The 13,801-nt window shown below is 39.1% G+C and overlaps 1 protein-coding gene and 1 long non-coding RNA gene across 4 annotated transcripts in view; both read right to left on the minus strand.

The window, feature by feature from the left end:
• The window catches only part of LOC306986787 (cAMP-dependent protein kinase inhibitor beta-like), a 30,998-nt gene extending 18,102 nt beyond the window's left edge, over positions 1-12,896 (minus strand). Inside the window, exons 1-2 of one of the 2 annotated variants that reach the window (XM_079590423.1) lie at positions 12,772-12,880; positions 5,131-5,268 (exon numbers count right to left, since the gene is read on the minus strand). The gene's annotated coding sequence lies outside the window, so the exon portion shown is untranslated. Of the gene's footprint in view, positions 1-5,130; positions 5,269-12,771 lie in introns of both variants that reach the window. The other variant, XM_079590424.1, reaches the window with a different exon arrangement.
• On the minus strand, positions 977-2,833 carry LOC306987246. 2 transcript variants are annotated; one of them, XR_013795123.1, is made up of 5 exons: positions 2,593-2,833; positions 2,128-2,265; positions 1,873-1,930; positions 1,499-1,607; positions 977-1,159 (listed from the first exon to the last, which is right to left on the minus strand). It is a non-coding gene; the product is annotated as an uncharacterized lncRNA (long non-coding RNA). The 2 variants fall into 2 exon arrangements; XR_013795124.1 differs by lacking the exon at positions 2,593-2,833 and having other exon boundaries at positions 2,128-2,489.
• Positions 12,897-13,801: the final 905 nt, after the last annotated feature.

The raw sequence follows: 13,801 nt of genomic DNA on the forward strand, positions 1-13,801 counted from the left end.
ATCGTCATTTTTGTTCTGAAGATGAACTAAAGTCTTGCAGGGTTGGAACATCAGGAGGGCGAGTAATAAATGACATTATTTTAATTTTGGAGTGAACAACTTCCGTGAAAAAATTTCCTTCTTCGGTATGTTCAGTTAAAGGTCCATTTTGAGATTTGACAAAAGCTTAAAGGGATAGTTCACTTTGAAATTAAATTTTGGTATGTTTTATCTTACCTGAAGTGCATCCAAGATGTAGGTGTCTTTGTCTCCGCAGTAGTTTCAATTTTGATATTTTTAGGTCAAACCGTTCTTGTCAGTCATATAATGCAGGTATATAGGCACTGTCTCCAAAAGCATGCAGAGAAAAGTCCAAATTAAAAAATGCCCCATCGTAAGTGCACATTGATGGCCTAAGACACGAAACAAGCGGTTTGTGTGATAAAACGAACAGTTTTTATATCGTTTTTATCTCTTTTACACAACGACGTCCAAGTGATCTGTTTACTTAGTCTGCGTAAGCGCCGGAAGGCGAAGTGATCTCTTGCGTGTGGACGTCACTCATTGTTTACACCAGAACCTATGCACAGAACAGAGATTGTAGGTAGGATGGCTAATATAAATGGTACTAGTTTGCACTTATCCGGGATGTTTAAACCGATGTAAAAAAATACATTTCCGCAAGCTCGCGCGAACTCATCCGGGAGAGATCACTTCCGGAGCTTTACGGCGCTTACGCAGACTACGTAAACAGATCAGATGGACGTCGTTGTGTAAAAGAGATAAAAACAATATAAATACTGTTCGTTTTCTCACACAAACCGCTTGTTTCGTGTCTTAGGCCATCAATGTGCACTTACGATGGGGCATTTTTTAATTTGGACTTTTCTCTGCATGGTTTTGGAGACAGTACCTATATACCTGCATTATATGACTGACAGACAAGAATGGTTTGACCTAAAAATATCAAAATTGAAACTACTGCGGACACAAAGACACCTACATCTTGGATGCACTTCAGGTAAGCTAAAACACACCAAAATGTAATTTCAAAGTGAACTATCCCTTTAAACTTTACATGGATTTTCAGTTGTTCATACAGGAACTTCAGCAGTCTTGGAGGAATGTGTAGACGTTTGGTTTCCTTCATCTCAGCCTTTTCGACCTTCATTCAGGATTTCTGCACAGGAAAGTTGCATAAGAAAAAAAATATATGTTTTTAGCTACACACGAAATTAAATGAAGGAAATTGAACTACAAAGTATCATGCAGACCAGGTTGAGGTTGAAAAATAATCGTACAGTATTTTACGTTCGTTAAATTATCAACTGCCATCCCTAATTCTTTCAAATTCAAACACTGTATTAAATGCTAAGACTTCTGTTTCCAGTGGACTCCAATTGCATGTTATGTTAGCTTGTCTGCTCAACTATACCTTATATGTTTCATTATTTTCAATTATAAACAGTAACACAACAACATGCTCTATAAATAAATTCATTAAAAATGTGTTGCTTACCTTTATGAACTCCAGGATAAGTGCCATTTTGTAGCTCACTGCCTCAATAGGGTAGGAGATGTGGTCAATAATAACTTATTGAATGACAGCAATCCTGAAAGCCCATCACCTTAAACAAATAAGATATTACAAAATGAAAAACATTACACGACCACTTCAGAAAACCGCTCCAAAAACAGTTGTTTAAATCTTCCTTATAAAATGCTTTTCTACTGACCTATAAGCGTAAAAATCTTTGAAGGGGGTAGGCTATTCAGCAACCAACTTTTTCTATAAACATTTTTCCTCAGACTTTAAATTTAAATGTGTTTTGCCAATATTGAGAACTCATAATGATTAATAATAATAAAATACTAATAAAACAAAATACAAACCCATAAGGAGCATGCAGGGTAGTGCTTGGGATGCACAGTAACTTACATCAGGAAAGTCCTGTCAATAGATAAGAAAACAACAGAAACTATGAAACAAACTATAATAAAGTATAATAGCAGTCATGTTAAATTATTCTTTCAAGGTCATTATTAAGGGTTTAAAGTCATATGTGTCGTGTGTGTATAATGTCTGTGTGTCGTCTAAAACAAAAACAAGACAATAAAAAGTCTAACGTAAACATAACATTAACGTACCTCATTTGGAAGAAAATGTGGTGTTTTCCTTTATCCAGCTGTACTGCATCTTCACACACAGTCTTCACGTTGTATCTTCATGCCTTTTAAATCAAGTCTTAAATGGCCTTTACTTTTCTCGACGATTTTATCTGGTGGCTTTTGTTTGAAGCCATTAAACTGCTCCAAAAACACGAGTAACGTTACTGCACTTCATCCTGGTGAACGGGTGCGCTCGGCACGAAATAAACCGCATCACCGACCAAATAAAAGCCAATAAACCAGTTACAACGAGGACACTATAACACATACAACCAGAGGAACTTCCACGAGTGTGAAATAAATATTTCAATGTGTGACGATAAGCATAAAATGATAAACGCGACGGCTCCGACATTCATTTGCCTAACAAGCCGGGTGGCAACCAAATAACATTACGTAAACAGCTTATTTGACATTTAGCTAAATATAATTTTAGTTTTTTACCACAGAAGTGTCAGAATAACTTCCACACATCCGAAATCCGACTTTATAAAGCAACTTTGGCCGCGGTCATCTGCGTGTGTAATGGCGGTTGCGTCTCAAACTTTTCGCGCCGATCAGGTTCTAGTTCCCACAATGCAACGCGTAATTCAAAATACGGGTAAAAGTCCTGTAAAAGACAAATACGGAAAATTCCTTCAAATTAATATGGTACATTGTACCGTATTTTTACGGAATTTTTTTACAGTGTACAGTAACTTGAGTAAAGTTGAGCGAGTGTGAGTGAGTGGAGACAGGACTAATTCGCATATTCATGGTTTTGTGTATTATAAATAAAGCAAGGGTGTAGAGTTACATTGAAGCAATCTTAAGGCTTATAATATTTTTTTTCACAGGAAAAAACTTTTAAATATGTCATTTTGGCGATCAAAGATGAGTTTTAAGGGATAAAATGATTGACTATAGGGGGACTTTAAAGCTTTTAAAGCAAAACAGGAAGAGAACAGTGAAAACAAATCTAAATGATTACAGTTTCATTGATTCGGTTATTTTTCTGTTTATTACTGTGAAGCTGTTTGGAAACAATCTGTATTGTATAAAGCATATACATCTTTATCTATATTGGCGAAAGGTGATTAAACTCTTACATTCATCCAAAATAAACATATAAAACTAATTAAAAATAAAACAAACAAAAAAATTCATATCACAGGCTGCAAGCAGTACAGTGTGAATTATTAATACCCCCGCAATCCCATAATGTTAAAGACGTTCGGTTAAAGGTTTTTAATTACTGTCCCTCTATTTATAGAATGATGACATGTGCATGTGTCTCGTCCTCTTGTTCTGCTTCCATGGCAACCGCCTCATTATCATCCACGGATGGGAAAATGTAAAGCACCGACTTAAATCGTCCATTTACACAAAAACTTCCTGTCATGAAAAAAGTAACACTTTTTTCTTTACAGTGCCTTTGTTACACGTTATATGTACTTAGTAATAACAGTAATTTATGCATAATTACATGTAAGTATCCCTAAACCAAACCCTTATCATAACCCTTCAATTGCCTTCCTGATAATGTTCAGGGCTCAGACACACTCTCCTAGTTTACATAGATTGACACTTCACCCATTTGCATTACAGGTACTGGTCATATAATTAAAATATCTTCAAAAAGTTGATTTATTTCAAGAATTCAACTTAACAGGTGAATAATATATTATATAGACTCATTACATGCAAAGTGAGATATTTCAAGCCTTTATTTGTTATAATTTTGATGATTATGGCTTACAGCTTATGAAACCCACGAAGTCAAAATCCCAGAAAATTTGAATATTGCATGAAATCACACAGTAATTACACAGTAATACCATGGTCATTGAAACAGGTTTTGGTTCTTTTGGCAGTGTGGGCAGGTGCAAATCCTGCTGGAAAATGAAGGAGGCATGAAGTGCTCTGAAAATGTCCTGGTAGACAGCTGCGTTGACTCTGGATTTAATAAAGCACAGTGTACCAAAGTCCCTTTCTGAAGAGAGCTAATTTTGCATCTCATTTGGAAATCAAGATCCCAGAGTCTGGAGGAAGAGAGGAGAGGCACAGAATCCACGTTGCTTGAAGTCCAGTGTAAAGTTTCCACAGTCAGTGATGTTTTGGGGTGCCATGTCATCTGCTGGTGTTCAAGATAAGATACGCCAGACCCAACAATGCAGAAGAGCTGAAGGCCACTATCAGAGCAACCTGGGCTCTCATAACACCTGAGCAGTGCCACAGACTGATCGACTCCATGCCACGCCGCATTGCTGCAGTAATTCAGGCAAAAGGAGCCCCAACTATGTATTGAGTGCTGTACATGCTCATGCTTTTCATGTTCATACTTTTCAGTTGGCAAGCATTTCTAAAAATCCTTTTTTGTATTGGTCTTAAGTAATATTCTAATTTTCTGAGATACTTGGAATTTTCATTAGTTGTCAGTTATAATCATAAAAATTAAAATAAATAAACATTTGAAATATATGAGTCTGTGTGTAATGAATGAATATAATATACAAGTATTACATTTTGAATGGAATTACTGAATTAAATCAACTTTTTCATTATATTCTAATTATATGACCAGCACCAAGCTTTGTACTGTTAGAAACCCAGTCATATTTTTGAAAGGTCGTGCATCATTCCCTCATTTTCCCCTGAAACGGGAGAAATACAGATTTCAGCGTTGCAGTTCCTGCTTATAATGATATAAAAATCTTAATTTTGAGTCATTCTAAGCAGGAAGTCACATATCTTTGTAGAGGGGTTGAGACTACAAACACTAGAGACCTATTACAGATCAGTGGGTGGGACTTCACTTGCAGTAAATAAAAGCAATATCCACCATCTTGTTTGGAAGCTAAGCTAACAGGCGCTGTGGAGCCAGCTAAGCTAAAAGGCGCTGTGGAGCCAGATGTGAAGTTAAGACAATGGTGGAAGGTACTCAATATGATATGGAAGAAGGGGATTTCGAAAGTCTGATGCTCGACTGATGTTCGTGGCTACCTTTACGAGCCGCAATATAGCGAAGAGCAGCTGAGGCTGATGGAGGAACAGGAGGCGGCTTCTTCAGCCGAGGCAGAAGACCTGCCTGTCGCGGACGAGGAGCCCAGGCTGGCTCGAGCTGGGGCGGACTGGTGGTGCCTGAACACAAGTCATTTAGACAGTTTATTTAACAGACAACAGTTTATTTTTTTTACACAAAGGTGTATGCCAATGCTTTTGCCCATATTTGTGCGGAAAAAAAACGTGCCAAAAGTGTAAGCGAGGAAAAATAAAAAGTCAGAAGATTACAGATCATATTTATTTTGTGTAAGTGTAACCCCTCCACCCGGGTCCTACTTGCCCCGCTCTGTGCGGGCTTCGAACCCGGTTCTTCAAAGAGGCTAAAAACTGCAGCCTCTAGCATCTGTCGCTAGAGTGCCTATTGAGATCAGAGGAGTGAGGTTTACTCACACAGCGACTACTAGCTGGCCTCCGTTACATAAGCATGAAGCTGCAGTTTCACAATACATGCATTACACTTACGAATAACAGTAAAATGCTGCAAATATGTTTTTCTTACACTTGAAAGGCGATTTACACATTTACAAACCTTCTCTTGCACACGCAAATATTATTTACGATTGCAATTTATGTACACTTTCACAAATCTTACCCTGCGCATGCAATTATTTATGGCATCATATTACCTTCAAAAAAACACAGGGCATACATGAGGAGTGTAATCAAGGATAAAACGGTACAGGTGTGGAAACTGGTAACAACCAGGGAAACTAACTTGAGAATGAAAGACCCCCTCTTGTGAAAATCAAGTTTTTAATGTTGTTTATATCTCTATGTGTGGCAAAATCCTCTCAGAGATCTGTGGGCACACTCTGGATAGATCTAAAAAGCCCAGAGTGTGGTCCTCCAGTGAATGGTCCTTCTGCAAAAGGCAGAGAAGTTGGACGGCCAGCAGTCCATAAGTGAGTAGGGTAGAAAGAAAAACTATTTTTGTTTTTAGAAACTTTATACTTCAAAGTTTACAGTTTGAAAATCTCCCATACAGAGTGATGATGCCACTGGAATATTTGCAAAAAAAATTATTTTTTTTACAATTATAAAAGGTGAACTAAAAGGTTAAAAAATACAGATAGTGTGTAAGCATCGGACAGGGAGATATACAGAGAGAAATAAAGAGGGTATTAAATTGACCCTCTGGGATGGATTAGACGTCTCTCTGTCTATTTAACTTTTTTTTTCACTCACCTTCTCACATTCTCTCTTTTTCTCTTTCTAAGCGTGAATGATCAGAGTCTGTTTTTTACAATTTTTCTGTATAGATTTCTGACAGATTAGTGAGAAACTTCATACCCCTGGCTAAAATGTATCTCAATTAGACACACACACACACACACACACACACACACACACACACACACACAAACACACACACACACACACACACACACACACACACACACACACACACACACACACACACACACACACACACACACACAGACAGACATTAAAACAATCAATTACATTTACATTCTGGATATACACAGAGAATGTATTTCTTGGTGAGGCACAATAAAATATATTCAAATATTACAATCTCTTATTTTGTAGTATTAATCCAGACAATAGACCACAGTCCTAATAACTATAATTCTGAATGTTTTAGTTCTCTCTTGTGCGTGTACTGGGTGGTTGCAATGACTCATGAATCATTTAGCATATGTGCACCAGCCATGAGATGCCATCTGGCTCAAAGCATTGGCACTGCATATGGCATAGACGCAGAACAAGGGTTATCAGGCTTGTGTTTGCCCTGTGGCAAAAATCAGTTTGCCTCTGAGCATCTTTATAAATTAGTAAGAAGATTAAAATACACAGACTGGATGGAGGGATTGATGGATGAATGAATGCGGGGGAAAGCAATGCACACACATCGTAAACACATACTGTATGGAAGTACAGTAATACAGGCATTCTGTCGCAAGTTGGGAAATGCACTGCATGTTATGTTAGTGGTGATCACCCTACATTGATATTACAGTTCAAGTCTCTGAGTGAATCTCACAAAGCCTGTTAAGAACATGTCAAATTTCACTGTCATGATTTTTTTTTCATGTTCTTGATTCATGTCTGTCATGTGATCCCCTTCCATAGTCATGTGATCCTGCATGAACATGAAAAAAACATGAACGAGCAGACAGAGAGTGATCATATGAAAGAAAACCAAAGTAAGGCATGCATGGATCTGAAATTTAAAGTATACAATCAGTTAGCAGAGCGTGTAAATAATTGAGTTTTGAGATCAGTTTCTCTTACGAGAGTACTCTCGTGTTGCGTAAGCTAGCTTACGCTATGGGAAAATCCCTTTTCTGAAGAATACTGAAGCCAAAAATTGTCCTTAATTTTGTATTGTATTGCTGCAGCGAGCAGACCTAGGCGAGGCAGCTTGTGCGCCTATTGGTAGTGATGGCCAAATTAAGCATTATTGCTTTCTGATACAATGGACATTATGCACAGCTGCACTACTTCCTGAACTTTAGCCAGCTCCTGTGTTTCCTGTCTGCCATTATTGAACAAACTGATTAATCCAGGTGTGCCTGACCAACAACAATGGGCTGCCCGTGACGTAAGCACCAATGAGGGCACTGGTGCCCTCAGTCGTCATGGCCCGCCAGAATGGGCGTGGCTTATGCCTTTATAAGCCAGATCCCGATAGAATGCACTTTGATTTTTCATCTCTTCAGCAAAGTGTTCACTTCACATCGCTGGATCTCTGGAAGAAGCCTGCGCCGTCGAAAAGGCACTGCAGCGAGACGAGCCATCTGATCGAGCGAGACCAGATCGCAGAGCCAAGTGTCTGAGGAAGCCGGCCATCTTCTCGCCGCCTTCAGCCACTGTTTCTGCTGTTGCATCCGGCGCCCATATCCTATATACTCTTGCTCCATGTGTGTTCGCCGCCGCGACACTCACGTTCTTCGTAAAAGAGCCGAGGCGTTGTTTCAAATGCCTCGTGTTTCCAAATGCGGGTCGTGTATAGCCCCTCTCAGCGACGGGGACTGCCACATCCTGTGCGCTTCCTGCCTGGGACGTAACCACGCGGACCACGCGCTTTCCCAGGGTGGCTGCCCGGAATGCGATACCATGACTGTGTCGACCCTGCGGGCTCGACTAGCCATCTTCGATGTGGACTCCGCGCCTCCGGCCCCGTACCGGACCCCGCCCCTTCGCTGCAAGAATCCAGTGGAGTACGGGCCAGCATCAACTCCGAACTTCTCCGCCTCCTTACCAAGGCCGTGGATGACCTCGGCCTCGATTGGTCGGTGCCCGAAGAGCCCGCGCCCAACAGGTTTGACGGCTGCTTCATCTCTAGACACCGCTCAACACCTCACTCGAGGCCCGCTCCCTTCCTCCCCGTACTGCACGAGGAACTGTCTAAATATTGGAAGGCGCCATTTTCGGCCAGGCTACGGACTTCTGTCTCTTCGACGCTCTCCACTGTGGACGGCGCGAAAGACAAAGGATATCAGTCCATTCCTCCCGTCGAGGAAGCTGTGGCAACGCACCTTTGCCCACCGTCCGCCGGATGGCAGTCTAAGGCTGCTCTTCCTTCTAAAGCCTGCCGGACTACTTCGGCCCTCATCGGTTTCGCCTATGCCGCCACCTGTCAGGCCGCTTCAGCTCTTCACTCTATGGCGGTGCTTCAAATTCACCAGACCAACCTTTTCCGCTCTATGGACGAGGCGGACCCAGATCCTGAAAGCTTCACAGATCTAAGAAGTGCCATGGACTTAGCTCTGCGAGCCACCAAGTCCACTGCACAAGCCATTGGGAGGAGCATGGCGTCTCTCACTGTCACCGAGAGACACTTGTGGCTCACGCTGTTGGAGATGAAGGACGCGGACAGAGCCACCTTCCTCGATGCGCATGTGTCTCCTTCCGGCCTCTTCGGCCCGTCTGCAAACGGCTTTGCTGAGCGCAAACAGCAAACGGCTTTGCTGAGCGCTACACAGAGGTACAGAAGACGTCTCGGGCCATGTGTTTCAAATGTAGGAAATGTGCCCGCTGTTCAGTGCTCACCCCTACTCACAAACACTGCCCGTTCAGTGACACACACTCACTTAGAGCTCCCATCAATAAACACCCAGGGTGTTTTAAGTGTAAAAAGTGTGCCCGCTTCTCAGCGCTCACTAATAAACACTGTACGCCCTGTGTCACACACACATATAGGGCTCCCTTCAATAAAACACCTCCCTGCCCCTACGACAGGAGTGTTAACTCCAACGACCAAGAGTTCACTGTCTCCCAGCCAGAAAATCTCGCACGAGTTGCCAAGATGAGATAACCTTTGACGTTTTCAAAATGGCTGAGAGCAACAATAAACATTGTACAAAATTTTAAGATTTTTGCTACTGCTAGCGGATAGTTTTTGTAGCCTATGCAATGTTGTGTCATTAACAATGTAATATAATGCATTAAGTGTCAGTTTTAAAAATACCGTTATATACCAAAAATATACAGCATATTATTTACTGTTTGAGTTTTGATAAATCATCTTCTTGCTGTAGCAGATGACTTAAGCAATCTAAAATTGTTTTAGCCAAATTACAGGTCTGTATCAGTGAGTCCATCTTTTCCCTACATTACGGCAACAAAAGCACTTGAACACAACACACTGGTAAATACCAGTTCACAAGTGGAAAATATAATATTTTCCATAGCACGTGAAGTTTCCATTACTCTGTCTCTCTCAGCATTGATTTCTGACACAAAGTGGAAATAAGCATGAGGCTTTCAGTGCATTCATTAATATCCATGAAGTGAGACATTGCTATTAAAGGATACAGTGAATCTCCCACGCATCCCACCAGAACTGTTTCCGTAAAAGTTAAAATATATTTGTGTATAGGAAACATTGCAATTGATTGCAAATGACTTTGGGATGCATTTTGCTTTCTTTAGTAGTCTCACATCGCTTTGTTGTGTCCGCTTGAAAGCGATATTATGTCAAGTGACACACGTAACGACACATTTCGCCCTCTCGCCCTCAGATTTCTAACTTTTGTCCACCTCGTCTATAAGCAAGGACTAAAATAAAGCAATTTGATTTGAATGAATATTGATAATGAAGAAAAAAAAATCGTAAACAAAATCGCGATAGTGAGGTGAATTTATTTTTTCTACCAGCACTAGTGTGCAGAGTTTGTGCTCAAATTGACTTCATCATCATTAGAAAATGTTAGAAGTCTAGTGATTGAACTTATCAGGCAAAACAACAAAAAACATTTATCATTATTGGTGTTTGTTATTCCTATTGCCCATATTTTTATCCTAAATATTACTCAGGCCCGCACCATGTGCCATGAACAAGATTCATACCTCAAACTGTGCGACTTGTATTACTTTTCTATGAAGCCCTGCACATGATATGCAAAAAATGCCATGAATTAAGAATTAATTCCCACAATTTATACATTTGTGGGCATGTTTCATTAATTAATTTTCTCGTTTTAGTTAACTTGTGGCCATGTTTTACTAATTTGTTCCCTTGTTATGATTTATTTAGATAGTGGCAACAAATGACATATAACAAAGGAATTATTTAATAAGTTGCAGGGAAAAAAATCTTCATTCGTGGCCACGATATCTTGTCTTTTTTCCCCCACGTCATCTGTGGAGCTTTATACGCTTCTAAGCAATCAGGCAATTTATTTATTGCTGATGATAAAATGAGTAGAAAAAGTAGATCTACACTGAAGGGACAAATCTAGATAACAAAATATCATATGAGCCTCCTAGGACTCTTGGCCAGTAAATAACCTCCAAGCAACCACCCCTGCATAAGTGATGCTCAAATAACCATTGTGGCAGCAACTTTTTCACAGGCAAACAACTCACAATTTAAAAATCTAGTTTGCTTAATATGTTTGTTACACACTGTTAACAACAACCAGCTGTTCTCTCTTATAGAGTGAGTGTCATCAGATTGAAGGAAGGCTGAAAGATGGTTAAATGTATTGTCAAGGTGAACACAAAGAGGCAGTAAACACGGAGTGAGCATCTTACAAAGCAAGGAAAAGCGTGGGCTGACTGTGCTGAATTACCCAGAATACCACACTGAGACATCTTACACAACAACCACATGTTGCTGCGAATCAAAAGTACGAAGAGCACATTTATGCATCTCTTGCTCTTCTCTCCAGTGCACAGGATAATAGCTGCATGTTCTAGAACACCATGTGGGGCGTAAAGAGACAAGACTGAGCACATGCATATGAGGAGTACTTATTCTGCTCTGCAGTGACTCATTTGGTTAAAGAGATCATGAGATTTCTCCTATGGGAGAACAGCAGCTCAGAGAAGGCTTGTCTGTGTGGTTCTCTGAATCCGCTGGATACGGAGAGATATTTCTAAATGTTTACTGCTGTAAAATTAAAGTACTGAGTAATAAAGCAACACATACTTTAGGGTTAGGGTAGGATTGGAATTTGTTAGAGGGTTGGTTAAATGTAATTATGCATACTTTACTGTTTACTAACATATGCAACAAGGACACTTTAATAAAGTGTTACCCAATTATTATGTACATTCCGCAGTACAACTCGCATTGAGAAGGAGATTCCAGGGAGTGTTATAACAGCATCAGTTTAGTCAATTAGAACTGAGCTACGGGGGGGAATCACTAAGTGTCCAACAACCTCTTGGTTATTGAAGTTGTGAGGTAGGTTGTAACATCAGCACTCTTTGTACTTGACACTAATTAACACAGTTATGGGATGATTATAGATTTCTATTTTATAAAAGACTTCAGTAAGAAGCAGATAAATATGTTTATACTGTATTAATGTTATATCAATAGACATGCAAAAAAGTGCACCTTTATTCTGACTTGTGTCACTTTACAGTGGTATAGGATTTATCAGCACTTTATTTCTTACTTGTGTTATGACTTATACTTTATATTTACTTATTATCATTCCATTGTGATTCCATCTCAGTTCAAATCTACCTGACTCTTTTCTGAATTTATCAGTTTGACGGATACAAAAAATACATTCTCAAGCAACCTGCCATTTGGGTCATTTCAATTACATTTCAATAAAGCAGCCAAGCCAATGTAACGGGGAAGGAAGCTAATGCCAGTTTAGGCCAAATACATAATTGTATTACTAGTAGAATTCTGAATTGATGTATCAGTTTCCAGATAATACACTTTTTTAATATATTACTGATAAAGTCCTCTGAGCAGACTAGCCTTTGGCAGAATTCTGATTGAACCCTGACCTTTAGTCAAAACACTAATGTGTAGATTTACATATTATAGTCTTAAATGGCCTCTGCAGAATTATTATACAACATAATAAAAAATAAAAAAAATGACCTTTTTTTAAAAGATGATTTTCACAGTCATTTACTTGTACGGAACTGTACTAATAAGTAAATGTTAACTGGATTTAAAACTGCTATAATAATCAACATCTTCACACAGATGATTGATTATTTTCAAACCAAACAAACAAATATGTATTTAACATAATGTTTAAAGAAATAGAAAACTGATCAGTTAAATACTGCTCATCTAATATAAACAATTTAATGTTTTAGATTTAATATTTTAGAATATTTAAAAAAAGCTTCACTTACCAATAATGAGCAGCCCTACAGCAAAATGGTTTTCATTTCTGCGTTTATCGTGTTTCTCTTGGACAGAACAGGTGTGTATCAGGGCATCTTCAGACAGTCTGTGTGTGGCATTCAGCCTCTTGAACAGTTCACAGAGCATTTGGAAACAGACTGTACCATCTTCACCACACTGAGGGGGAGGACAGAATCAAAACAGATTGGTTTGTTTGCTCAGTGCTCCACCTTCATGAGTAAAATGAAACTTAACCCTTCCAATCTGAGTACACATCAAAATGTGCTATATTTTGAGTTTATTGCCTCAACAAGTTATGACATTAAAAGTAAAGGCTAATTAAGCTACTTTGTAAACACAACAGTTTAATCAAAATTGTGTGACCATGAAATGCTCCAATATTCGAGTCACTTTATTCCAGAAATAAATTTTAAGATTGATGTACTAAATTAAAAGTGTCATAGTTAAGTCTGAAGTTTAGTTTTGTGACAAAAAAGTGTCCTTTAATGTAAAATTACAACGTGCCACTGAAAAAATGGCATTGCATAGGTTGTAATTTTACATTAAAGGTTTTTTACATCACTATTTATGACCACTGTGCAAAATTGTAACGTGTAGGCCTACTGTATTTTTCAACATACCCTCTGCAGACTTTGTTTTGCTGCAACTTGTATTAAAGTGAATAAATATTTTCTTACATTTCACTCAGTGCTGCTATTGGCTGAAGCCATCTAGTGTTTTTAATGACAGTTATAATTTTCTGTTCTCACATTAAATGTTGCCCAGATTAGAGATATTTGTGATCTCATTTTTGTTCTATATGACATATTTGAAGACGCTGCATTTACCACACCATCTTTGCCAGACGGGCTGTATTATAAATTACTAATCTGGAGCGCCATGATAGCCCTATAATATACACTCACAAAGAGCCGTTTATCGCATTATCCTCCACTAGATGTCGTTGCAGTATATTACATGAAATCAAACAATGTATGTAAACGTTTCAATTGGAAAGAAGTGAAAGATTGAAAGCCT

This window comes from Phoxinus phoxinus, assembly GCF_949152265.1.
Source record: "Phoxinus phoxinus genome assembly, chromosome: 19".
In the NCBI taxonomy this organism is placed as follows: Eukaryota; Metazoa; Chordata; class Actinopteri; order Cypriniformes; family Leuciscidae; genus Phoxinus; species Phoxinus phoxinus.